Source organism: Crinia signifera, chromosome 2 (genome assembly GCF_055691185.1).
Source record: "Crinia signifera chromosome 2, ASM5569118v1, whole genome shotgun sequence".
NCBI lineage: Eukaryota > Metazoa > Chordata > Amphibia > Anura > Myobatrachidae > Crinia > Crinia signifera.
In genome coordinates, this window is record NC_139218.1 from 187381733 (window position 1) to 187409482 (window position 27750).

A 27750-nucleotide genomic window follows, 5' to 3' on the forward strand; every position below is an offset into this window, starting at 1 on the left:
TATATAAATAACAATGTATATACATATATGATTACATTAAAATAGGGGGGGGGGGGACACAAAAATGTTGTGCCTAGGGGTGTCCTGAGTCCTGACCCCTAAATTCGCCCCTGGCCATGAGCTTCACTGCACACTATGTAGAGACAGCTAAATTGCAGTAGACAGTAGCTGTGTGTGTGTGTGAACCTTTTTGGTGACATTTAAGAATACATATACGGTTATATTATACCATAGACACCTAAGCATAATAGCAATACCGCTACAAACATTAATACCCAAGCTAGCAAGAAAGGACTGTCTAATATTTCTTTCTCGATGCTTGGCACCCTTGATCTTACCACATGGCCCTGCTTTCATCCTAAAGGGGTGTACACAGAGGCTTTGGCTAGGACAAATGACTCAGCCATTTAGCTTAAACAAAATCAAGATGTAGCCACCAGAGATAGCCGACTGCCATCCCCAGCCGCTAGCCCGTCTGTACAGCCAAATAGACTGTGCAGCATCTAGTCAAAATTGATTTGCCTGCACGGTGTATTTGGCCGGGAAATAACAGCGCGGCAGAGCCACACATACACATGGGCGATTTTGGCTAACCTAGGCGATTTTGACTATGCAAAGTCACCTGGCCAAATCACCACATGTGTACATGACTTAATTGGCAAAGAGCACAACTGAAACAAGAGTAGAGAGTAGGGCTCACAGTGCAGATTGGGACATGTGTGAGAGTGTGTTTTTGTAAGGTCTAGTAAAGAGTTGAGTTTTTCAGTGATAGAGTTATAGAATGTTGATGAAAAGTTAAATAAACAGAAGAAAGCAGCGCTTAATGTTACCAATAACACATTAATATTTAATGACAATAAAAATACAATAAGAAAACAATAAAAACAATGTGAAATTAAAAAAGATTATATGGAGTAAAAGAATATTTGCGTGGACCCAAATTATAGTCACCAATTCAAGGATGGTAGTCACCAATTTATGGATGGTAGAACCTGCTCTGATCCTGGGAAAAGTTGTTTAGAAGAAGTCCTTATTAGCCACTTGTGGTATCCTGATGCTGCTAAGATGGATTACAACCAATGGCACAGGTGGAATTAGCCTTATCGGGAGTCCTCACTGCTGCGAGGGGTCAGGTATCCAAGATTTGAATGGCAAGAGACTTCCAGAAGTGGGGGAATCCGATCAGATAGATTAGCAGGTGGGGCTGAACTCTGTTGTATGGTGATTGTCCTTGAAGTAAGGGGGTCCAGGCAAAACAACACCAACACGTTTCACAGTCCTGCTGACTGCTTTATCCTTGATAAAGCAGTCAGCAGGACTGTGAAACGCGTTGGTGTTGTTTTGCCTGGACCCCCCTTACTTTAAGGACAATCACCATACAACAGAGTTCAGCCCCACCTGCTAATCTATCTGATCGGAGTCCCAGTCTCTATCGCCGGCGCTGCCAGCGCAAGGGATCTGGCGAGCGCCTGGGATAGAAGAGGCCAGCTCCATCTGTATGTGTGCTTACAGTGGGCAGTATTAGTCACTATTATGTGTTGTATATACAGTGTGCAGTATAAGCTATTGCTTATTGTTGTGTACATTGTGATTCAGGACCGTTCAGGTCAGCTTATTGCAGGGCCACACCCCCTCCCCAGATGACATGCCCCTTTTCATGAGGTCACACCTCCTTGAGCACCCTCCAGCAAAAACATAATTCGGCACCCCTGCCTCTACGCCAGTAAAAGTACGCCATTTGCGTCTCAGTAGCATAAACATAACGAGCAAGGACGGACGTGAAACATTAATGGTTAAATCTCTGTTATGTTCTCCTTTTATTTGTTTCTATGTGAACTGTCCCAAGTATTGGAATCTGATCGTCCATACTTAGTTTTGTTTAACCTTGTTACAATTGCCGTCACAATCGCAAGGTCTGTATCAATAAACACCTACAGTTTCAGGGGACTATGTAAAAACCGGACCGGACTAAACCCCGGACTGCCGGACAGGACATCAAAATCTGCAGTTCGGAGCTTGTAGGGTCCGGTCCGGGGGGTGTCCTGTCCAGGGGGTGTCTTGTCCGGGGGGGTCCCTGTGATAGCTATCACCAGGGACATGGGGGAGGGGAGATTACAGCCTCCCCGGGTGGTCCGGACCGTCCGGTTTTTGCTACATGCCCGGACCATAAAGGGAGGCTTTATTCTACCCCCCCTCCTCTACCTGGTGACAGGTGTGACAGGCAGCCCCCCCGGACAGGACACCCCCCGGACCGGAGGCTACAAGCTACAAAATGCAGAGTTTGATGTCCGGTCCGGCGGTCCGGAGGTATTGTGTTGGTCCGGTTTTCACCCATACCCCAGTTTCAGAGCCCATCTCTGCGATGTGCACTCCGCGCAGCCAGGGGTGCTGCATGTCTGTGTTCAGCCTGAGCACTCATGCACAGAGGCCATTTCTGGGGAACCCTCTGCTAGCTACAAACGTGATGTGTAACCTATAGGCTACAATTGGGGATGCCAATCCAGGGAGATTGAAAAATGCTCAATCCTGGGATTACTGGGATTGGCATCCCTAATAAAAAAAAAAAAGCCTACACCCCCGTAACTGACTTACTTACATGATTGGTCCAGGGAGCAGTGGGGAGCAGAGCAATCTGTGCATGGGTGCCGCACTGATTGGGTGGGTAGCAGAAGACGCGCAGAGCCATATGCTGGGTTGGGAACAGGTGGACAGCATCTTAGCATCAGAGCCGCATGCTGATCACAGGATTGGCCACCCTAGCTACAATGGGCCAATATTGTGAATGCTTAGCATTCTGGATATTGATAAATCTGGCAGCATCACATCCCCATAGAAACATACGGGAATGGAAGGATCATAGCACGTATCGGAGATATCTGCAGCAGCAGGGATACTTAAAATTTGTGTCTAAAGAACCCATGAAAAACACCCATTTAGCTGCAAATAATTTTTGATAAATAAGCCGTAAAAACTGATCTGGTCAAAGTATGGAATTTGATGGTTTCATTGCACTCTAATAGTCCAAGATTTTAGGGGTATGCAGTCAATAGATCTACAGTGTCTAGGTTGAAAGTCAAAAGGCCTGTAGTGTCAGAAATCCAAGTAGGCAGGTGGGTGTTCGGCTGGTGCCTTTATAAACCATTGCTAGGCACTACACTGTCGCAGCCATGATTGCAGCCCTGGAGTCCCTCTGAACTTCTGGGCCCCTCACAAGGTCGGGGCCCAATATATGTGTCCCCTTGGATCACCCCTGTCACTCGCTCCAGCCACTTTGGGCATAACTGTACTTGTAATTTGTGCTACTACTATGGGCATTACTGTTCCTGGTTTTGGAGGTACTACTGTGGGCATTACTGTTCCTGGTAGTAAAGGTACTACTGTGGACATTACTGTTCCTGGTAGTGGAGGTACTACTGTGGGCATTACTGTTCCTGTTAGTAAAGGTACTACTGTGGGCATTACTGTTCCTGGTAACGGAGGTACTACTGTGGGCATTACTGTTCCTGGTAGTAAAGGTACTACTGTGGACATTACTGTTCCTGGCAGGGGCGGATTGGGATGTAAAAACAGCCTGGGAAATTTATGGAAGCAGCCCTGGGGGCGGGGTCTGCTGAGGGGGTGGAGTCTGTTAAGAGGGGGCAGCCCCTAATAATAGAATCTGATTTATAGTTGCATGCAGTTGCAGCCTGCCTTGTATTTTTGATGCAGTTGCATATGCAACTTTATGCTAATGCTATTACACTGCCACCATTGGCTGAATTTTTGAAACTTTTACCAGCAACTCCAACAGGTAACAAACATACTGGCCCCCAATATAAAACCCCACAGAAAACAAAAACATACGCCCCCACACGACTAAAAAAACACACTGGCCCCTGAAGAAAAAACAAACATTGTCCCAAACAGAAAACAATACACATTGGTGGCCCCAACAGGAGAAAAACTCATGACACCAGACAAAAAAAAAAATTAAACGCTAGCCCCCTGTAAGGCTTCTCAGCACCCTAGGCAAAACATCAACCTACTGTACCCCCCCCCCCCCTTCCTTCTATACTGCCAATACCCACTTTTCAACCCTTTAAGGCAGTGGTTCCCAAACTGTGTGCCGTGGCTCCCTGGGGTGCATCGGGACACTTGCAGGGGTGCCACAGGTTGGTGGTCCAGGACCAATTCAAATTATTTATGATCAATTATTTATGGACAAAACCAGTGCTGGTGGCTGCCAATCATAAACTATGTGTACAATCAGAAGCAAATCCTGTCCTTTACCACATAACTGAACCTAACAAGTACATATAAACACAATCTACTTAATTTTATATATATTTTTGGGGGACTAAAAATTCTGATACTCTAGGGTGCCATGATTCGAAAAAGATTGGGAACCCCTGTTTTAAGGCATACTTGCTTAACGATCCGGAATAGATGCTCCCAAAACTCGGGTGGTCCTTCCAGCCCCCTGGGAAGGTCGGCACGTTCCCTGGAGGCCCCCAGGAGAGGGCAGCAAAATAGGAAAGTATGCCCCAAGGGAAAGTATGGAGGCTAGGCCTTAGAAGTTCCACAGCCATCACCTGAATTAAGTATAACAAGGATCCTCATAGACATCCTTGATTTTATGATAGGTAGAATTGGTGGCGCCCCCCCCCCCCCCCAGATCCCAGCGCCCTAGGCAGCTGCCTAAAGCTGCCTAATGGTAGAGCTAGCCCTGAACCCTGGTCATATGCTTGGCTCTAATAAAATAGTTCAATATCTATATCTATCAATCTATCTATCTATATCTATATATCTATCTATCCATATATGTGTGTGTGTGTGTAAGACAAGAACAGGCGCTCCTTGGTGCAATTACGCTTTTTCAAAACTTTTATTCCATTTAAAAGACACCGATAAAGTTTTGAAAACGCGTAATTGCACCAAGGAGCGCCTGTTCTTGTCTTACACACACACACACACACACACACATATATGGATAGATAGATATATAGATATAGATAGATAGATTGATAGATATAGATATTGAACTATTTTATTAGAGCCAAGCATATGACCAGGGTTCAGGGCTAGCTCTACCATTACACATTATGCCACACATTATGCTATGCGTAATGCCCCAAGTACTGCTTATACACATAATGCCACAAGTAGTGCCCCTTACACAATGCCCCATTATTGTCCCTTACAAATTACACCCAGTAGTGTCTATTATACATAATGCCAACAGTAGTGCCCCTTACACAATGCCTGGAGTTGTGCCCATTGCAGTATGCCCCCATTACTGCAAACTGTGTAATCTAGTCTAGTCCAGCCCAGAGCCCAGCATTTGGCATCCCACCACCACCGCTGATGCTACTGAAGACGGGGAGGAGAGCACAGCCTGGAGAGGCGCTGAATTTATTTTTAAATATGGTGCCGGCTCGTGAGCCAATTGAAGCCAATCAATCACTGCTGCAGCTGGACCACAAGCTCTGAGACCAGTGGAGGCTGACAATCAGCAGTGAGTGGTTATGTAGGTGTGTACCCACAGTGCAAATGGGCAAGGCACCACTGGCACACACCTAGTTAAGGTCCTGCACATCACTTAGTGCCCCCTATTCACATTACGCTTCACAGTAGTGTCCCTTACACAAAATGTCCACAGTAGTAGCACTGCTTATATATAGGGCCTTATTCTAGTTCACTCTTTCTGACAAAATCCTTCTTAGATGGACAAAACCATGTGCACAGCAGGTGGGGCAGATGTTACTTGTGCTGAGAGAATTAGATTTGGGTGGGGTTTTACTTCAAAGTGAGATCTATATTGCAGTGTAAAAATACAGCAGTCCTTATTTACCCTGCACAGAAACAAAATAACTCACCCAAATCTAATTCTCTCTGCACATGTTACATCTGCCCCACCTGCAGTGCACATGGTTTTGTCCATCTAAGAAGGATTTTGTCAGAAAGAGTGAACTAGAATAAGGCCCATAATGCCCAGAGTAGTAGAACCCTTACACTTACATAATGTCTACAGTAGTGGTGCGGTTTACACATAATCCCCACTGTTAGCCACAGTAGTAGACAGTAGTAGTGCTGTGTAACGCCCGAACCAGTTGTGGACTGTAGTAGTGCTGCATAATGCCCGCACCAGTTTCTGACAGTTGCAGCACTGCGTAACGGCCACATCAGTTGCTGACAATAGTAACGCTGTGTAATGCCCACACCAGTTGCCAACTCTAGTAGCGCTGCGTAACACCCGCACCAGTTGCCAACAGTAGTAGCGCTGCTTAATACCCTCACCAGTTGCCGACAGTAGTAAAGCTGCATAATGCCCACACCAGTTATTGACAGTACTAGCCCTGGGTAACACCCGCACCAGTTGCCGACAGTAGTGACACTGTGTAACGCCTGCACCAGTTGTCTACAGTAGTGACACTGCGTAACACCCGCATCAGTTGTCTACAGTAGTAATACTGCGTAATGCCCATACCAGTTGCCGACAGTAGCAGCGCTGTGTAACGCCCACACCAGTTGCCGACAGTAGCAGCGCTGTGTAACGCCCGCACCAGTTGCCGACAGTAGCAGCGCTGTGTAACGCCCGCACCAGTTGCTGACAGTAGCAGCACTGTGTAATGCCCACAACAGTTGCCGACAGTAGCAGCGCTGTGTAACGCTCGCACCAGTTGCCGACAGTAGTGACACTGTGTAACACCCTCACCAGTTGCTGACAATAGTAGCGCTCGCGCCAGTTGCCGACAGTAGTAGCGATTCATAATTTTGATACCAGTTGCTGACAGTATTAGCGCTGCATAACACCCGCACCAGTTGCCGACAGTAGTGACACTGCGTAACGCCCTCACCAGTTGCCGACAGTAGTATCCCTGCGTAATGCCCGCACCAGTTGCGGACAGTAGTGACACTGCATAATGCCCTCACGGTGAGGGCCTCACCAGTTGGCGACAGTAGTGACACTGTGTAACGCCTGCACCAGTTGTCTACAGTAGTGACACTGCGTAACACCCGCATCAGTTGTCTACAGTAGTAATACTGCGTAATGCCCATACCAGTTGTCGACAGTAGCAGCGCTGTGTAACGCCCACACCAGTTGCCGACAGTAGCAGCGCTGTGTAACGCCCGCACCAGTTGCCGACAGTAGCAGCGCTGTGTAACGCCCGCACCAGTTGCTGACAGTAGCAGTACTGTGTAACGCCCACACCAGTTGCCGACAGTAGCAGCACTGTGTAACGCCCTCAACAGTTGCCGACAGTAGCAGCGCTGTGTAACGCCCGCACCAGTTGCAGACACTAGCAGCGCTGTGTAACGCCCGCACCAGTTGCCGACAGTAGCATTGCTGCATAACGCCTGCACCATTTGCCTACAGTAGTAGTGCTGCCTAATGCCCACACCAGTTGTTGACAGTAGTAGTGCTGTGTAACGCTCGCACCAGTTGCCGACAGTAGTGACACTGTGTAACACCCTCACCAGTTGCTGACAATAGTAGCGCTCGCGCCAGTTGCCGACAGTAGTAGCGATTCATAATTTTGATACCAGTTGCTGACAGTATTAGCGCTGCATAACACCCACACCAGTTGCCGACAGTAGTGACACTGCGTAACGCCCTCACCAGTTGCCGACAGTAGTATCCCTGCGTAATGCCCGCACCAGTTGCGGACAGTAGTGACACTGCATAATGCCCTCACGGTGAGGGCCTTACCAGTTGGCGACAGTAGTGACACTGTGTTACGCCTGCACCAGTTGTCTACAGTAGTGACACTGCGTAACACCCGCATCAGTTGTCTACAGTAGTAATACTGCGTAATGCCCATACCAGTTGTCGACAGTAGCAGCGCTGTGTAACGCCCACACCAGTTGCCGACAGTAGCAGCGCTGTGTAACGCCCGCACCAGTTGCCGACAGTAGCAGCGCTGTGTAACGCCCGCACCAGTTGCTGACAGTAGCAGCACTGTGTAACGCCCACACCAGTTGCCGACAGTAGCAGCACTGTGTAACGCCCACAACAGTTGCCGACAGTAGCAGCGCTGTGTAACGCCCGCACCAGTTGCAGACACTAGCAGCGCTGTGTAACGCCCGCACCAGTTGCTGACAGTAGCAGCGCTGCATAACGCCTGCACCATTTGCCTACAGTAGTAGTGTTGCCTAATGCCCACACCAGTTGTTGACAGTAGTAGTGCTGTGTAGCGCTCGCGCCAGTTGACGACAATAGTGACACTGTGTAACACCCTCACCAGTTGCTGACAATAGTAGCGCTCGCGGCAGTTGCCGACAGTAGTAGCGATTCGTAATTTTGATACCAGTTGCTGACAGTATTAGCGCTGCATAACACCCGCACCAGTTGCCGACAGTAGTGACACTGCGTAACGCCCTCACCAGTTGCCGACAGTAGTATCCCTGCGTAATGCCCGCACCAGTTGCGGACAGTAGTGACACTGCATAATGCCCTCACGGTGAGTGCCTCACCAGTTGGCGACAGTAGTGGCACTGCGTAATGCCATCACCAGTTGCCGACAGTAGTATCCCTGCATAATGCCCACACCAGTTGCAGACAATAGTGACACTGCATAATGCCCCCACCAGTTGCGGACAGTAGTGACACTGCATAATGCCCACACCAGTGGCCGACAGTAGTGACACTACATAATGCCTTCACTGTGAGGACATTATGCAGTGTCACTACTGTCGGCAACTGGTGAGGGTCTCACCAGTTGGCGACAGTAGTGACACTGCGTAACGCCCTCACCAGTTGCCGACAGTAGTGACACTGCATAATGCCCGCACCAGTTGCCGACAGTAGTATCCCTGCATAATGCCCGCACCAGTTGCCGACAGTAGTGACACTGCATAATGCCCTCACCAGTTGCCGACAGTAGTGACACAGCATAACGCCCACACCAGTTGGCGACAGTAGTGACACTGCGTAACGCCCTCACCAGTTGTCGACACTAGTATCCCTGCGTAATGCCCTCACCAGATGCCAACAGTAGTGAAACTGCATAACGCCCTCACCATTTGCCGACAGTAGTATCCCTGCGTAATGCCCACACCATTGCCGACAATAGTGACACTGCATAATGGCCTCACCAGTTGCCGACAGTAGTGACACTGCATAAAGCCCACACCAGTTGCCGACAGTAGTGACACTGCATAATGCCCTCACCAGTTGCCGACAGTAGTAGTGCATAATGCCCGCACCAGTAGTAGTGCTGTGTAACGCCAGCACCACCACCACTTTTTTTCCCTTAAGGCTGGCTGGCTGTGGACCTGCTTCTTCTTTCTTTCATTAACTGTGCTGTGCTCCCGGGTAGCTCCACCCCTTCCACACGTGTAGCTCCGCCCCTTTCACTCATGTAGCTCCGCCCCTTCCATGATCTGCTGTCATGACTGAGTGATGATGAGTGACATTAAAGGGGGTTGGGGGACAGAAGGGAGCTCCGGAGCTCTGGATATCTGAACATCTGGATACAATCTTGTGGGTTACAGCATTTTCCCTAATTCAATCCAAGAGAGAAGGAAGATCGTCGAGTGGGAGTCTTGAGCCTTTGAAATTATAAGGCACCTTAGAACTACCACTGTCACAGATATCTGGACACAACACTACCAGAAAAATTGGATGGTAATAATTTATTACGTTGTCAGCTCTGAACATTCCCCTATTAACGCATTATCTTTATGAGATCTTACTCCAAAGTGATACAATTCTTAAATGATTTACTAATATCGGATTATCTTTATTTATTTTTTATTTTCTTTAATTTCTTGTGGCCGTTATTCTAGTTCACTCTTTCTGACAAAATATTTCTTAGATGGACAAAACCATGTGCACTGCAGGTGAGGCAGGTGTAAAACCCCACCCAAATCTAATTATCTCTGCACAAGTAACACCTGCCTCACCTGCAGTGAACATGGTTTTGTCCATCTAAGAAATATTTGTCTGAAAGAGTGAACTAGAATAAGGGCCACAGTTCCTGCTGGAGCCTGCAGAAAAATAGCCCTGTATATATATATATATATATATATATATATATATATATATATATATATATATATATATATATACACATACACACACATACATACATACACACACACACACAATCTATGCGGCGGGCGGCACTCGGAGACTAAAGAGTGTCACTTTGAAAACTGTAGAAGTGCTTTAATGAACGTTTTGGGGCTCTTGTCCCCTTCGTCAGAATGCTTAACAAATGTCACACACAGTGAATAAATAACTTCAATTTACCTCCCCCCCCCCCCATCGTGCCGATCCTCCCGCTGCTCCGGTCTTCTGGCTAGGCAGAGCGGACCCCACGGCCGTACAGTTGCTGCTGCATCCGGCGGATGTGCATCGCCTCCAGCCTGCCGGTTCCCTAGACAACGGGGGGAGTTTACAATCTGTGCACACAAAGAAAACAGACATGAGAAATCCCGTGATCGGGTATCACACTCTAAAACAGTAAGCATATTGCTATACTGATGATCAGTGCAGACAGATTAGTAAATTATTATTATTTATTTATTAACAGTTTCTTATATAGCGCACACAGATTCTGCAGCACTTTACAGAGAATATTTGAACATTCACATCAGTCCCTGCCCCAGTGGAGTTTACAATCTATATTCCCTACCACATGTACACGCATACAGACATTCTAGGGTTAATTTTGTTGGAAGCCAAATAACCTACCAGTATATTTTTGGATTGTGGGAGGATACCAGAGTAAACCCACGCAAGCAGGGGGAGAATATACAAACTCCGCACAGTTAGAGCCATGGTGGGGATCGAACCCATGACCTCAGTGCTGTGAGGCAGTAATGCTAACCATTACACCGTCCGTGCTGCGATCAAACATCTTAAAAAGCTGCTGTGCCATTGAGGGCAGCCGCTACCGGCGGACTACAGCCGCTTCCTTCATAAGAACATGCTGGTCACCCACTATTGTGCTAAAAATAAGACAAATATATGACATATTTGTGAAGGTGCAAAAAAAATATATTTTTTTAAATTCATATATTAAAAAAAAGGAACATTGCCTGCATCTGCAGACGTCCACCCTCCTCTTATGTTATCAATACTGTAGGGTTCATTCTAGAGTAGACATTTGGGGTTGTGTCGACACGGTCAGATATTCCCCTTCATGATCTCTTAACACGTCCACAACATTTAGCAATCTGCTGCCAGTGACATCATGGTTAGCAACAGAAAATGGCTATTGAGCACACAATCAGACAGAAAAAAGTATATGTTGGTGGTTTAAGAAAACCTGTGATACCATGGCTGGCAAATATCCCAAGAGGCACCCACTGAGCGCAGGGACGCAGTGTGTCACCCTGCGCCTTGTTCTCAGTGCCCTAACTATGAGGCCAACGCTCCCCTGTACTGACTTAGCATAAACACGAATGGCATATTCAATAAAATTAATCAGGCCTAGATGCTCATTAAGGCCCCAGGTGTGCCAGAGCCATCGACAGCATATATGCTGCTGTATAGTGTTGGTTTGAGAAGATAATATAATCTCAAACCAGCTAGAATATGAATCTACTAATACAAGGTTTGCTTTACCCTCCATTCAAAGAGATCTGCAGCAACAACGAACCAAGGAAGATCAGGGCCTTGCAAAGACGCAAGTCATCTTCTTTAATAGTACAATCCTAAATAAGGATGTAATCTACAATATAAAAAAGGATACACACTGAGCAATATGCCGGTGCAAGCCATCTGGATCCAAAGGCATGTCCCACAATTTGCCAGTGTGTCTACAGTCACTGGCAATGTCATCAGGTTTGATGCGCTGTATATCAAACTGACAATATTGCTAGCATCCCAATACATGCTAATGACATATGTAAAGCTGGCCATACATCAGAAAGATATTGTACCCAATCATACAATCTCAATTGATTGTAAGATGGATTGTATGCAGATGGTGTGCACATCTTGTGTACACAATCATACAATCAATCATAAGATGGATTGTATGACTGATTGTATGATGGATTGTATGCAGATTGTGTGCACATCTTGTGTACAAAATCATGCAGCAGATGGATTGTATGACTGATTGTATGATGGATTGTGTGTAGATTGTGTGTCCAAAAACCACCAAGGACTGCTGGGGATTTCAAGGGAAATTGTACACAATCATGAGTGCAATCGATCTTAAGATCGATCTTTCTGATGTATGGCCAGCTTTACAGCAATGATTCCAATCTTCATTAACATTGCTCAGTGTGTACCCAGGTTCTGATATGCTGACAGATTGGCTAGATACACATCACTTGTGTGTACCAGCTCAACAAGGGTACCTCCAGAAGAGATGATCCATGTAGAAGCATATTGAACCATCGAGAGCATCAGGGATTGCTGAGTCTGGGAAGGCGAGCATGTGATAAGGCATTGACTTGCAGGTCCTTTTAACATGTGTACACCACATCCAGATGGCGCCTTTAGTGCTTGAGCGGCGATGGTGATGCGCGCCCGGGGAGGGGGCCGGCCCCTTTTTGATGAGTTTTGGGCCGACCCACCGGGAAATGGCCCGTTTCCCGGTGGGCCAATCCGCCCCTGCCACCAGCCCCCTTTTTTTGATAACCAGGAAGTCCGAATAAGTGTCCTCAGTGCCCTGAAAAATGGGATTATAGCCACTGTCCACTTAACAACGGACAAGTGGACAAGTGGTTCAGGGCAAACTACTAAGGACTATATGACTGTGACAACCCACTGGGTAAATGCATCGACAACCACAGCAGCAGCATCTCCAAAATGCCAGCTCCATCCAAGGCAGGCTATACTGTGTATCACCGGTTTCAGTAAGAGGCACAACACCAACAGCCTTTTACAGAAACTGAGGGAAATCATCTCACAGTGGTTTACCCCACTTAGACTCTTCTGGGGATGTGTGGTATCGGACAATGCCAGTAACATTGTGCGGGCATTACATATGGCAATTTCCAACATGTGTCATGTTTTGCCCACACAATAAATTTGGTGGTGCAGCATTTCTTGAAAAGTGACAGGAGCATGCAAGAGATGCTTGGAGTGGCCCGCAAAATTGCGAGACTCTTTCGCCATTCTGCCACTGCCTGCCGTAGGCTGGAGCAACACCAAAAACTCCTCAACCTGCCCTGCCATCACCTCAAACAAGAGGTTGTGATGCGCTGGAACTCTACCCTCTATATGCTGCAGAGGATGGAGAAGCAGCAAAAGGCCATTCAAGCCTACATAGTCACATACAACATAGGCAAAGGAGCGTGAATGCATCTAACTCAAGTGCAGTGGAGGCTGATTTCCATGTTGTGCAAGGTTCTCCAGACTTACCACATGTGAAGTCAGTTCCGACACTGCCAGCTTGAGTCAGGTCATTCCCCTGATCAGGCTGTTGCTCTTGTGGATGAAGCCCTTCATATGCTTTGCCAGGATATGAGTGTGGTCAGTCTGTTAAAATTGTTAGATTGTAGCGCTCAGCGCCTGTCTCCATACACTGTCTAGTGTAAGGCTCACAGTCTGCCTTGTCCCCTTGCAGCAACGTAGCTAGGCGTCACCCTGAGTGACAGCTTGCGCAAGCGAATAGCAGGGCAGAGACCCCTGACCCCGCTGGCAGCGTTCCCTTTCCTGTTAGGAAGTCCCCGCGTAGTGTGTGCCTCAGAGAGAGCGTGTGTGACTCCATCCATGCTGTTTGTAGCTCCACGTGCACCGGAGCGCGTAAGAGCAAGCCCCGCTGTAATCCCGTTACCAGCGTGACCTTTGCACAGGGAGATCCATCATCATTGGCAGCAGCGACGACTGGGAGAGATACCGCCAGCGTAAACCAGTTGATAGCCATTAACCCTGCACAAGCCAAACGCTACAGCTAAGTAACAATCAGACACTGTCATTCCCAATGTACCAGTTGTATTACTGCCTGAAGTTAACTGCAAAAGTACTGTTGTAATCTACAAGCCTGCCACTTGAATAAAGCCTTCAGTTGGTTATATCTTCGGAGTGTGTCGTCTAACAACCACCCTGCACGTACTTATAGACACTCTGCCAATAGGTTATGGGCCCAGCACGCCACGTGCGCGAAGATTAACCCCCTAAAGACAAAGTGCTAGCGCAGTACATAAAAGAACACAAAGGAATTATTTCTGAAATTGCCATTTGTGGAAGAGTTAACGAGAATGCACAGTACAGGGCATAGCATGAACTTTCCAAAGCTCAAAGGCTCAGAGAATTATACTACATGGAAGTTTGCTATGGAAATGCAGCTTAAGAGGGAGAAGCTATGGAAAGTCACAATAGCCCCAGGAGATAGTCCAAACCCAGAAGAGGTAGACAAGGCCATTGGCACAATAGGCCTGGCTGTGGAGCAGCATGTTTATTCTACTATCTGTGGGAAGGAGTCCGCTAAGGACATGTGGACAACTCTACAAGGTGCTTATGAGAATAAAGGCTTAATGAGAAGGATAAGTCTGAGACGCACACTGTATGGAACAAAGCTGAATGCATGCAAGGACATGAACGATTATATTGATAAGATACTATCGATAGCTCAGCAATTGGCATGTGTAGGAGCAAAAGTGGATGAGGAAGAAGTGGCGATGGTAATGCTGCAGAACTTGACAGAAGAATTTGACTTCCTAGTTGTCGCACTAGAGTCAAATGAAACCAAGCTTACAACTGAAGTTGTGAGAGCCAAGCTACTACAGTTCCAAGAGAGAATCCACAAGGATGCCATGGCTGAGGGTTCTGCCTTAGTAGCAAAGGGTGCAAAACCCAAGAAATGCACGTTCAAATGTTATGTGTGCCACAAAGTAGGGCACAAGGCTTCAGAATGCAGGATGAAGAATACTAGTGGCATGCACAAGCGGCATGACAAGAAGAACGAGTCAGCACTGAATGTAACAGACAAGCCAAGGAGGGATCTCTGGTACATGGACTCGGGAGCCTCTAGACACTTCAGCTGCAACAAGGAGTGGTTCAATTCTTTAACACAGTGTACACCCACAACAGTTACCGGGATTGGTGAAAAGGTCCTTACTGCATCAAATGTTGGGACAATCACAGTGAGACTAAGAATTGAGGGACAGACAGTAGTCACAGATATTCAAGACGTCCTGTATGTACCAGAATTGGGAAGTAACCTCATCGCTATCAGCGTACTCGAGGCAAAAGGCTACAGAGTCCAGTTTGCAAAGGGCAGGTGCATGGTGCATAATGAAAAAGGGACTGTCATTGCTTCAGCAACCCGATGCAACCAACTATACGTCCTAGACACAAATGAATGTGTAGCTTTGGCAGCCTCTGCTGAAAATGAGTCGATGGAACTCTGGCACAGACGTTTGGGACACTTAGGATATGATAATGTCCAGAAACTAGCTGATGGGATGGCAACAGGAATCACAGTGAAAGACTCCGAAAGACCTGTGTGCGAGAGTTGCATAAAAGGCAAGCAGACCCGCAACCCATTTCCCAAGTCAGCAGGCAGAGCAGAATCACAATTAGCTCTGGTGCACACAGATGTGTGCGGACCAATGGAAGAGGAGTCAACCAGTGGTTACAAATACTTCATGACTCTCATCGATGACGCCACAAGAATGACACACGTATACTTCATAAGGAAGAAAAGTGAGGTGATCAAGAAAATTGTGGAGTACAAGAACCTAGTGGAGACTCAGACGGGCCTAAAGCTAAAGGTCCTGAGATCCGACAATGGGGGAGAGTACGAAAATGGAGAAGTAACCGACTTCCTAAAGAGGCATGGCATAAAGCATCAGCTGACGATGGCCTATATGCCTGAACAGAATGGCGTAAGTGAAAGGGCGAACAGAACAATCGTTGAAAGAGCACGAGCGATGGTGAATGATGCTGGCCTAGAGAAAAGTTTTTGGGCAGAAGCTGTATCTACTGCAGTATACCTGAAAAACAGAACACCTACAGTGGCCGTGAAGGGAAAAACCCCCTTAGAGGCCTGGTCTGGGAAGAAGCCAGACATCAGCCATCTCCGTGTCTTTGGGAGCAGAGCTTATGCGCATATACCAAAGGAGAAAAGGAAGAAACTTGACCCAAAATCAAGACAGTGCATATTGCTAGGCTATTGTGAGGAGAGCAAAGGGTACAGGCTCTGGGATGCAGAGAACAGACGTCTTCTGAAATCAAGAGATGTGATATTTCAAGAAACAGCATCACCCACAAAAGCAAAAGAACAAGAAAAGCAAGCACTAGTAGAGGTGTGTGAAATAGAAAGCATACCTGAAACAGAAAATACTGAAGAAAGGAGCGAACCAACAAACAGAGCTTCTATAAGGAGAAACAAAGGCATACCAGCCAGAAGATATGAGGAAGAATATGCGAATATTGTTTTCAGTGAACCTCAGAGTATTCGAGAAGCGAAAGCGTGCAGTGATTGGGAGAAGTGGAAATCTGCAATAGACACAGAGCTATCAGCACTGAGAGAGAATGATACTTGGACCATAGTAGATAGGCCAAGCAATCGCAAGACAGTCAAGAACAAGTGGGTCTTCTGCAAGAAGTTAAATTCAAACGGAGAAGTTGCCCGTTACAAAGCCCGTCTTGTTGCTAAGGGATACACACAGAGATCCGGAATTGACTATGGGGAGATATACTCACCTGTTGCGAGGTATAACACTCTCAGGTTAGTAATTGCAGTCGCCACCTTACAAGACTTACTGCTATACCAACTAGACTTCGACTCAGCGTTCCTAAATGGAGAACTACTTGAAGAGATCTATATGGAATCGCCAGATCATTATAATGAGGATGAACTTCAGACAGAGAAGGTGTGTCTTCTGAAGAAATCCATATACGGCCTGAAGCAGAGTGGTCGTTGCTGGTACATAAAATTGGACACAGTACTACTTGAAATGAATTTTATTAGATCAGAGACTGACCACTGCCTTTATCACAAAACTCTGGGAGAAAAGTTGTTCATCATAGCAGTCTATGTGGATGATATACTTATAGCAGGTCACGAAGATCACATCACAAGTGTGAGAGATCAACTGAAACAGAGATTCAAGTTGAAAGACTTAGGTCCAGCAAATCATCTGTTGGGCATGAGGATTGTTCAAAACTTGCAAAAGGGAACAGTCACAGTCGACCAACAAATGTACATCGAGGCAACAATCTTGAAGTATGGGATGGCAGACTCCAAGTCAGTAAATACACCAATTGACAAAAGCATCAAGATTACAAAAGGTATGTCACCAACCACACCAGAAGAAACAGAGGAAATGCAAGATGTTCCTTACAAGAGCGTGGTTGGAAGTCTTATGTATGCAAGTATTGGAACCCGTCCAGACATCACTCATGCAGTCAGTCGGGTGAGCCAATTTGCAATAAATCCTGGAAGACAACACTGGATCGCAGTGAAGAGGATCCTGAGATACCTAAAAGGTACAAGTTCCTTGAAACTAAAATTCGCCAAGACAAGCAATTCAAATTTGAAAGTCTTCTGCGATGCAGACTGGGGAGCAGATGAAGATGATCGTCGTTCCCACACCGGTTACCTGTTCACACTGGCCGGAGCAGCAGTTAGTTGGGCGAGTAGAAAACAACCAACCGTTGCCCTCTCAACAACTGAGGCCGAATACATGGCTCTTACAGAGACATCAAAGGAAGCACTCTGGATCAAAGAGACTTTGTGTGAGTTAGGTCTACTTTATGAAGAAGAGACTATCAGTATCGCATGTGACAACAGGGGAGCAATAGTTCTTTCCTGTACTACCAAGCACCATGGAAGGTCGAAACACATCGCGATAAGACACCACTTCATCAGAGAACTAGTGGAGAACAAGTCCATCGATGTTGAATACATTGCAAGTGAACAGAATGTCGCTGACATGCTCACTAGAGGACTGTCGTCAAACTTGCTTATTAAGTTCGTGAAGGACTGTGGACTTGTCTAAGTTCAAAAATGTTGATTTGAAGTTTTTGATGTTCTGAATGTCTTTTCTCTCTAACCATATTTTCGGTTACAGGTATCACAAAAGGACAAAGCATTGTGTTAAGTTCTTTTATGTAGCCGAAGACAGCCTTGAGCGAGGGGGAGTGTTAGATTGTAGCGCTCAGCGCCTGTCTCCATACACTGTCTAGTGTAAGGCTCACAGTCTGCCTTGTCCCCTTGCAGCAACGTAGCTAGGCGTCACCCTGAGTGACAGCTCGCGCAAGCGAATAGCAGGGCAGAGACCCCTGACCCCGCTGGCAGCGTTCCCTTTCCTGTGAGGAAGTCCCCGCGTAGTGTGTGCCTCAGAGAGAGCGTGTGTGACTCCATCCATGCTGTTTGTAGCTCCACGTGCACCGGAGCGCGTAAGAGCAAGCCCCGCTGTAATCCCGTTACCAGCGTGACCTTTGCACAGGGAGATCCATCATCATTGGCAGCAGCGACGACTGGGAGAGATACCGCCAGCGTAAACCAGTTGATAGCCATTAACCCTGCACAAGCCAAACGCTACAGCTAAGTAACAATCAGACACTGTCATTCCCAATGTACCAGTTGTATTACTGCCTGAAGTTAACTGCAAAAGTACTGTTGTAATCTACAAGCCTGCCACTTGAATAAAGCCTTCAGTTGGTTATATCTTCGGAGTGTGTCGTCTAACAACCACCCTGCACGTACTTATAGACACTCTGCCAATAAAAATCAGAGGAATATATTCTGGCCACCGTGCTTGATCCTCGGTTTAAAGCCTATATTGTGTCCTTGTTTCTGGCAGACACAAGTCTACAGCCATGCAAAGACCTTGTCATCTGAAGCTGACCATGACACGGCAACAGGTCCTCCTTCATTTTCTCTCACACCTGTGGATGCGAGGAAACAGCTCAAATTTTCTACCCGACCCACTGGCGGTGATGCAGGGCAGGCAAGAGCAAGTTTGGACATCTGGGGCCAAATGTAATAGGGTGAGAGTTTCAGAAAGTGAGAGATTTTGGGAGAGTTTTTCCATTTTTTTTTAAAGCAGCAATCAATTACATGGCAAAATCAACCTGGGTTTGCAGTGTAATTGATTGCTGCTTTAAAAAAAATGGGAAAACTCTCTCAAAATCTCTCACTTTCTGAAACTTTCACCCTATTACGTTTGGTCCCTGGTCTGAACTGAAGGACCTGCCAATGTTTGCTGACATGTCTTCTGTCACTGCGTACGATGCTGTCACCATTGAAAAAATGGTGGAGGATTACTTTGGTGACAGCATCCAAGTAGACATGTCAGTCAGTCCGTACCTGTACTGGCAGGAAAAAAAAGGCAGTTTGGAGGCCCCTGTACAAGCCCCGGTAAAGGCTTCTTTGCCTGAGTTGTCCTCTATCCAGTGTGTACTCCGAAAGAGTTTTTAGTGCTGCCTGGAAACTGGTCAGCGAGTGGCGTAGGAGGCTGCTTGCGTGGCGAAGATGATGTTCACCAAAATGAATGATCAATTCTTCAACCTAAGACCAGCAATTGCCTCCAGAGACTACAGAGGGACCTGTGATTGTGGAGTCCAGCAGGGATTAATTGATAATGTGTGAGTATATACTTACTGAAGGGGGTGAGGAATCGGAGGATGAGGATGACGATGTCATCTTGCCTCTGTAGAGCTGGGTTGTACAGGGAGAGATGATTTGCTTCTTATTTTGTGGGGGCCCAAACAAACCAATCATTTCAGCCACAGTCGTGTGCATGTCCTATTTGCACAACATAAGGGTGGGTGGGCATAGGCGAATCTAGAATTATGGTAATGGGTGGTCCTAGATCTAGAAACAACAGTAGGGGGACCTTTGCGCAGCGTAGCCGCGCGGCAAAAAGGGGTGTGGCCTCATGTGAAGGAGGCGTGGCATCACAAAAGGGGTGTGGTATTACACTTTAGACCATACACAGTAATGCCCATTACACATTTTAGCAAACTCCGTAATACCCATTGCACATAAAGCCACACGCCGTAATGCCAATTACACATTGTGCCACACACCATAATGCCCATTACACATTGTGCCACACATCATGATGCCCATTACATACTATGTAAGAAACCGTAATGCTCATTACATATTTGCCACATAAGTGCTGCTTCCCTACGTGCTCATTGCTAGGGGGTTCTTGCTTGATGGCACCATAGTACCCATTACACATGATGTCGCACACCGTAGTATCCATTACACATGATGCCGCACACCATAGTACCCATTACACATGATGCCGCGCACCATAGTACCCATTACACATGATGCTGCACACATAATGTCTCTTACACATGCTGCTGCACACATAATGCCACTTACACATGATGCTGCACACCTTATTGCCCCTTACACATTAAGCCACACATTATGCGTAATGCCCCCACATACCGCCACTTGTAGCGTCCCTTAAGCAATGCCCCCAAAAGTGCCACTTACTGTAAATTTTTATATGAGCCTTCGCTGCTGCAGGGAGAGATGGAGAGTGGTGCAGCTGTTTCTATGGGGAGAGGAGCAGAGCACAGCGCAGAGCACGCTCCCACTCCCCTCCTGGTGTCCCCTCTAGCCAAGTGGACATTTGAAATATTGTGCGCGCTGCTGTTGTGCGTGACGTCGGGGGAGCATGCCGGGCGCCGGCACCACATGATTAAAGGGGGGGGGGGGGCTGAGGTGAAAGAGAGGAGAAGAATTGGAGCGGAAGCTGCAGGGGTGACAGTCATTGACAGCTGGGCAGAGAGCAGGGGGCTGCCCGGCTGTATTCAGAGCACTGCAGGTCACGGCTGTTTGAAATAATACCCCTTTCACAACAGAAAATGCAGGGATTTACCCAGGAATATGGTCCCAGGATCATGCAGGGACATTCCCAGGCTGACCCCTTATACACCAGCCTAGTCCCTGCATTTTCTGGTGTGAGGGGGAGAGACAACCACTCACCTCTCCCTACCCCCCTTTAACCAACCAGCTATATCTTCGGAACCAACTGACCCATTTACATGAGACCAGTATCATATTGAAGAACTTTTGAGTTGGCTTTGAATGATTTTGGTCCCGAGAAACTAGGCTGTTTGGTTCCAGAGAAATCTGCCCTCAAAGAACATAAACAGTCATGAAATTACATTTAAGAAAGAAAAAGAAAAAAAAAAAAACGGTTTAACCTCAATATCCCTGGAACCAATTTACCCATATGGATCCATTGAAGGTATCAGATTGAAGGCCCAGCGATTTGGGTTCGACTGAGATCAACCTCGAGCTTCAGTGATGCCGAAGGGGGAACTAGCAGCCATTGAACTGGGTGGGGGTCGGAATTAGCGGGTCCCATGTTATCCTATAGGGAAAACGTTCCAGCTTTGCCTGGCAGTATCTCTGGTTCCCAGGGGGCTAGAGACACAGGGCTGGGCTCGTTGGAAAGCCTCATCCCTCAGCTACAAAATGGGCTAATGGGTGGTCCTGTGCACCCCCGGACCACCCACTAGATTCGCCTATGTGGGTGGGATTTCCCAGGAACAATTCCATCTTGCACCTATTTTCTTTGCATTATGTGCTCTTTGGAGCTTTTTTTTGTCAGTTTTTCAAACTACCATGCTGTCTGCCACGGGTGTGGTATAAGGTTCCAACAGTCGGGATCCCGACTGGCTGGACTCAAACAGCATGGCAAGCGCAACAAAGCCCCTTGCGGGCACAGTGGCTCGCTTTGCTCGCCACCTTTTCTATTCTCCCTCTATGGGGGTCGTGGACCCCCACGAGGGAGAATAGCCGGTGGCCGTCGGGAACCCGTCTGTCGGTGTTTTAACAGTCGGGATCCCGACATCGGGTAAATGACTGTTGAGATCCCGACTGTCGGGACCCCGTCCGGCACTCGTCTGCACTGCAGTGCCAATCCTAGATAGGTCACATGTTTGTGCCACCCACTTGAGTCATAGTCATCAAACTACCTCAGTGCAACCTTTTGGCCTAAAAATAACATTGTGGGGTGTGAGGTATTCAGGATAGACTGGAAATGAGTGGAAATTAATGTTATTAAGGTTAATAATAGGGTAGGCGCAAAAACCCCCCCCCACTAATTCTGCAATTTTAGCAATTTTTATGGTTTAAAAAAAAATTACAGATCCAAAACGCAAAACACAACAAACCCAAAACACTGAAGGGTTGTGTTTTGGAACAGATCCAGATCCGAAACACTGCTGGGGATACAGATCCAAAACACTTTTCACAAAACACTAAAAATGGCCGGTGCACATCCCTAATATATACATAACTATATAAAATATTTTAGTAATCTCACAGCATTTAATAATCCCAACAGCATCAAGGGGCAGGGGACAGCAATGTACGCCCCTGGGCAAATTAATGCACTGTGGCCTCTACCCCACACAGTAATGCACCTTACACCTATGCCCCACATTAGTAATGCCTTAATATACATAATGCCACACAGGTATGTACCTTACACATATGCCCCACATACGGCTGCTATCGCTGTCTTAACTCATTTACAAATTCGTATTCCGGAGGCAAATTTACGCAGTAGTCGTATTTGACTGATTCGAAATTGTCGATGTCGTATTGGATTCGTATTTAGCGTCGATATATACGGCCTCTAAATACGAATTCGTATTGGTAGCCTGCATGGATCAGTCAGATCCATGCAGGCTACAGTGTAAAAAAAATAGAAAAATAAATAATTTGAAAAAAAATGGTGTGGGGTCCTCCCAAGGGCCATAACCAGCCCCAGACTCAAAGAGCCGGTCCTGGTTTAAAAAAATCAGGGAAGTAAACAAGTAGGATAGTAGCAGCATCATGTCTGCGATCGAGATGGTACCACAGACTAGCTGATCCAACAGGTGACTTCAGTACAGTTATATGTATGCTGTGTGTCACCTTATTGAGGCCTTTATCTTGTGTCTGTGTATAGGGGCTGTGTTATTGTATAAGGGGCTTTGTATCTGTATGTAAGGGCTGTGCTACCTTTCTAAGGGTCTGTATACAGTATGAAGGGGCTGTTACCCTATAAGGGAATATGTGTCTTTATATACGATTTGTATTAGCTCGCCTCAAAGGGGACTGTATTTTGTGGACATGTCTGTATATATGGGATTGGTTACCTTATTGGGGGCTGTATATTTTGTCTGTGTCTATATATCTGGGTTGCATTACCTTATAGAGGGCTGTATATTGTGGCTGTGTCTGTATATAGGTACTCCGTTACCTTATAAGGGACAGTATATTGTGGCTGTATATAGGTGCTGCATTACCTTAACCCTCCTCCTATTGCCTAACACTAACCCCCCACAGCCTAACCCTCCTCCTAGAGCCTAATGCTAACCCCCTCCTAAACCTTCCCTCCTGCAGCCTAACCCTGTGGATGGTAGTTAGGATTCAGAGCAGCAGATAAGCAACAGGCAATCAGAACAGTATGACTTGAAAATTAATACAATAAAATAAATTAAATTCTACTGTGTAAGCCCAGTGTGTGGAGATAGATAGATATGGTATCATTGGAGGTGAATCTAACCTATCAAAAATACATTGTTGGACCATATTGTTCTTTAAATATATCATGGCGATCTGGGGGGAATGGGGGGGGGGGGGGGGGGGGGGGAAATGATCTTGCCTCCGGGCAACTCAGATGAAGTTATGCCACTGATAAAGACTATGGCGTCCCTGGAGAGGGCGATATAGATTATGCACCCCTCCCCTTCCAGACACCATGGGGCTCTTCCTCTCTTACCATAGCAAGCCACGGATCTGAAATCTCAGTCATGTGACCGCCCCTAGCCATTGGCCAGTAAAGACTCTTCCAGTTCTCGGTACATCTCATTCACACTTGTGCTGTGCCATCCGACACATTCCTTACAGACAAAGCAGACCCTGTACACAGGGCATCAGTATTTATTCATGTACAATGCAAAATATTCTTCAGTCAAATGGTACATAAATACTGACACTCTGGGGGTTATTCTGGTCCATTCGCATGATGGCGGGCATATGCGCAGGGCATTTGGCCTCGGGGCATGGAGTGGTGGAGAATAGTCGCACCCATGGGAACGCCCAGCATTTCATAAGTACTCCAGTGTAAATGCTGGGTGTTCCCATGGTAATCAGGCTGTGATGTTGGTGCTGGGTGCGGGCAGCTGACATCATCGGATGTCAACTGCGCGCCCACTTTCCTCCCGAGGGTGCACGCAAATCTAAGTGACATGACAGTCATCGAATGATGTGGGTGTTCATTCACAGGCTGTGAATGGATGTTTATGTTAAACATCCATTCGCAGGCCTTGCGTGTGAACAGACGCTGCCAGGGGGGCGGTCGGAGTTTGTTGGACTCGCAAAGATTGCAAATCAACCAGTAAAACCCCCTATGTGTGCCCCAAGGCAATGCCCTTTCTTCTGGAACACATGAAGAGTCTCCACTTCAGGATTGGGGCCAAAAGTATGTTGTTGCACCTGGGCCCACCACTCACTAGTTCCCTCTCTGCACAGCAGAGAATCTTGGGTAAGACAGCTACCTGTGTTTAAAACTGGAAAGTTTTTCTTTTGTTTGGTAACACACTGTGTGGCTGGCCTTGAAGCCTGGAAAGGCATTTAATTGGAGTGTGTCTTTTGTGAACTGGTTAGCCTATTCAACCTCCTCTGTGCTTGAAGAGCAGGCATTCCCAACCACAGTACTCAAGGCACACCAACAGTGTGCCTTGAGCATAGGTGACTTAATTAGTATCTGAGGGATTCCTCCACGTGGAAGGAAAAGGTGGCGCTTAGACCTGGGCTGGATCACTGGCAGCTGCTGGATAAAGTCAGATTTGTCAGGTTTGAACTATAGAAAACCACAAAAAACAAAGAAAGCAGCGCCAATGGTTTGGTATTCCAATAAATAAAATTAAATATAAATAATTCTAAGGATGAGATTGGACTGATTGTACAGTAAAATCAATACATTTTATTCAACAACAGTGACCATAAAATACTGGTATTGCATAACCTCACGTGAGGAATAAAAATGGGGGGGGGGGGGGGGATTGGAAAATAAAATATGGGCTGTCCATTCCTATTGTGCCTCTTGGATAATAAAATGCAATGCAAGAAAACACGGTGGGATAATTGTGTTACCGTCCACCTGTAGATCGAGAGTTCTGGGCATTCGGTTTACTTTACAAGAAGAAAGTCCAGGAGCAGAGCATTCTGTCCCTCCTGGAGAGGGTCATGTTGGGAAGTATGCTGAATGGGAAACACAGGGTACTATGGAACCATATAGAAAATGTTTGCAGAAATGTCTGCAGGGCAACATAATTTGGCTGCTAAACAGCAAACTCAGATTCAGGGTAACAAGCTCAAATTCAGCTGTTTGGCATGGCCTACAGAGGAATGGTCTGACAGGCTGTCTCCCTGTTTAACTGGAGAGGCACAAAGTGCCTATGTGGATATGTCTGTAGCATTCACACTCCTACCCTATCCTCCTGGGATTCAGCTGGCCAAACTTGCACAGCTGGCAAGGACTTGGTTGCAGTCAGATAAAAACTCTGCAGTGCAAATTGAGACGATAGCCACACTGTACCAGGCGGGTGTATTAGACTGCTCGAAACAACAGTTGGCCCTTTAGACTGACCCTAGGCATTTGAGGAGCTGGCAGTAGTGACTGAGTGGCATCTGACCCTGGAAAATTGAGTAAAGCCAGGTTAGTACTTGTGCCAGTACCAAAGCCCAGAACTCAGGTCCCAGTGGTTAAGCCAAAGGCCCCACCTCCCATGGTGTGCTTTGAATGCGGCGAGCCTCTGCATGTGCAGTGGGACTGCCGAAAACAGGGAGAGCCAAAGAATTGCAGTGCAGGAAAAGTGGCTTGGCCGATGGTCAGCATGGCTTCTGCAGGTATATCCAAAGTGGAATCCACCCTATCCCGGATACTGGTACAGTTGGAAGGCCGGAAGATCTGGGCACTGGTTGACACTGGTAGTGAGCTTACCATTGTCACTGCCAAGGTGTTTCCTCTGGGAGCTGACCAGGTCCTGTCTCCTGTCAGGGTTGTCACAACATTCAGTTATTGTTTGTTTCTTACCTGGTTTGTGGCTTCTCCTGTCTGTTCAGCCTGCTCCATGCTGCAAGGAAGTTCTGTGTGGCCTGAGCTTTGCTAATTACAGCACCTGGAGGAGTCCTTGCTGCTGACAAGCTCTGTATAGTTGAACTGTGCTGTGAGATCTGAGCTCAGCTAATTAGTAACACCTGGTAACTCTCTCCTGCAGGAGAGTTCAGTGTAAACTGAGCATGCTCAGCCCGTTGATTAGTTCACCTGTGAGTTCCCTGTGCTTCCTATAAAAGGCAGCCTCTGGCAGAAAGAAGCTGCCAGAGTATAGGCTCACAACCTGCTCCAGCGTCCCTTGTACTTTACTGTGTTCCTGATCACCAGATACTGACTTCGGCTTGTTTCCTGACTATCCTTCGGCTTAATCCCTGTGTACCGTGAATCGTGGGTTACCTGTGTATGACCTCAGCCTGCCTCCTGACCACTCTCCTGCCTGATCCTCGTGTACCGTAACCAGTGTTTGCCAGTGTATGATTCCGGCTATTCTCCTGACTATTCTCCTGCCTGCTCCCTGTGTACTCCATCCGTGACATCCAGTGTATGACCTTGGCTAGTTCTGTTACCATTCTCCTGCCCGCTCCCTGTGTGCTGCATTCCTTGGTACCGTATCTGCTCACCTGTTACTGACCTGGCTTGACGACCACGCTCCATATTCCACAAGCTACCACCACTCATACTGGGAACCTGACCAGGGGGCCGCGACCGACGTGTCGGGTGCCGCAGAAGCCCATATCCCGCTTGGAGGGGTCACTGGCAGAAAACCCCCGGCACGGTTAGACTCCGCGCCCCTGTGTCAGGTCTAGCCAATCCCCGAGTGGTAGTGCACCCCCCCAAGTTTGTGACAGAATACTCTGGCCCATAATTGGAATATGGAACCTGCTAGTGGTCTATCTCATAAAGAACTCCTGGAACTCCTGCTGGCCAGGGTTAACAAGCAAGAACAGGACCAAGCTCTGATTATGCAAAGCTTGCAAGCTCTGCAGCAGCAAATGGACCTCGCTCCATCCTCTCCAACACCAGTGATTTCCGATCCAGAGTCTATTAGGGTGCCTCGCCTGCTAATACAGCAGTTACAGGAGCTGCTGTCTAATGTCCTCACCCTTGTCACCAAACTGCTCGGCGAGTCTACTCTGGGTTTGGTGCTTGCGAGACCCTCAGATTCCACTCCGGGTACCCCATTGGCAAATACATCTGTGCCCTTAAAGGACAAGTACGTGAGTCGGCCTCGTCCCCAGTTGTCAGGTGAGGAACGCCAGCGACGCAGGTCCTTAAATTTATGTTTTTATTGTGGAGGCCAGGACCATTTGATTGGGGATTGCTCCCTCCGAGAGGCCAGGAATAAGGTTATTGCTTCTGTGCCCACTCAGGAAGAGTTTCATGGCTATCACTGGGGTCCAAGAACTAAAATCTTTTTACCTAAAAGCAGTAAATTTTCGGTCAAGCCGCAAGAAGCGAACCCGAGTGTCAAGTTCCGAGAGGGGAGTCCGGGTGTCCAACCCCAAGAGGGGGTCCCATCAGTCCAACCCCAGAAGGGAGTCCTGTCCATTCAGCCCCAGGAGGGAGTTCATGGTCACAAGCCCCAGGAGGGGAGTCCGAGTATTAAACCCAAAGATGGGGTTCTGTCCAGCCAGCCCCAGAAGGGGGTTCTGTTAGTCCAGCCCAAGGAGGGGCTTCCGAGTATTGTGCTCCAGGAGGAGCTTCCTAGTGTCCTGCCCAAGGAGGGGCTTCCGATTATTGTGCTCCAGGAGGAGCTTCCTAGTGTCT